The sequence below is a fragment of the Seriola lalandi genome, unplaced genomic scaffold, assembly GCF_002814215.2.
Source record: "Seriola lalandi dorsalis isolate HSWRI2012SDOR001 ecotype SW California unplaced genomic scaffold, Sedor1 jcf7180002055009, whole genome shotgun sequence".
NCBI lineage: Eukaryota > Metazoa > Chordata > Actinopteri > Carangiformes > Carangidae > Seriola > Seriola lalandi.
The window spans coordinates 44,683-45,726 of NW_019525552.1; positions in this window are offsets into that span (position 1 = coordinate 44,683).

Below are 1,044 nucleotides of genomic sequence, written 5' to 3' on the forward strand. Positions count from 1 at the left end.
CACTGTCCCACTTTGTATTGAGTCCTTCACTGACTGAAGCCTTGGGCCTGAGCAGCAGCTGTCGGCTTTAAAGCTGCTGGAAAAGTCTTTAAAACCAGATCAAACACCACGAACCAATATGGACAAAAGGTGAAATATAAAGAGAAAGCAGAGGGTCGAGAACCGAGCCCTGAGGTTCTCCATGTTCCACATTAGAACATGTAGGTGAAGTGTTATTATATGAGACACTCTGTCAGATAGTCAGACTTTATAACTGGTGAGGCCCAGAGAGAAAGCAGTGATCTATGGTGGTGCAGTAAGAGGATTACTGTTGGACAAGTGAGACACAGCTCCGTCCTGTACTTTAGAACAGAAGGTTCAGACTGACTGTGATCACCTGGACCAAGGTGTGTTTTCTGAAGGTTCGACCACAGCTGATTTAAAGTTCCTCCAGACGAGTTTGAAACTCTGTAAAATCCTCTGCTGTGATTCATATTCTCTTTAACATGGTTCAAGTGGGTGGAGCCAGTTTAATAACACACGCTGTCATTAGCATCGTTAGCGCAGCTTAGCATCTCGCTCAAAGGCCAAGGCTAATTAATTTACTGGCTAATTATTTGATGAACTCCCTTTATCTTTACAGAAAACAGCCGTCTGCTGCTGAATTGGTGTTTAAAATCTCTTATCACTTTCATCTTAGCTGATCACCAGTTGAACCAGCGAAACCAGCTGGTACCAGTTGAACCAGCGAAACCAGCTGATCACCGGTTGAACCAGCAAAACCAGCTGATCACCAGTTGAACCAGTTGAACCAGCTGGCACCAGTTGAACCAGGGCTGACGCTGGTTCCAGGTCAGTTCATGTTTAATGTGAGAAAATAAAAACAGGAAGGAAACGTCTTTCAGAGAGATAAACAGCTGGTACCAGTTGAACCAGGGCTGACGCTGGTTCCAGATCATCTGTCCTCCATTTTGAATCATGTGACCATGTTTCACAGCTCCACCACAGCAGTGAGAGAGTCAGAACACACTTCTGCTTTTCACTCGTTCACTGTGAGTCTTCATC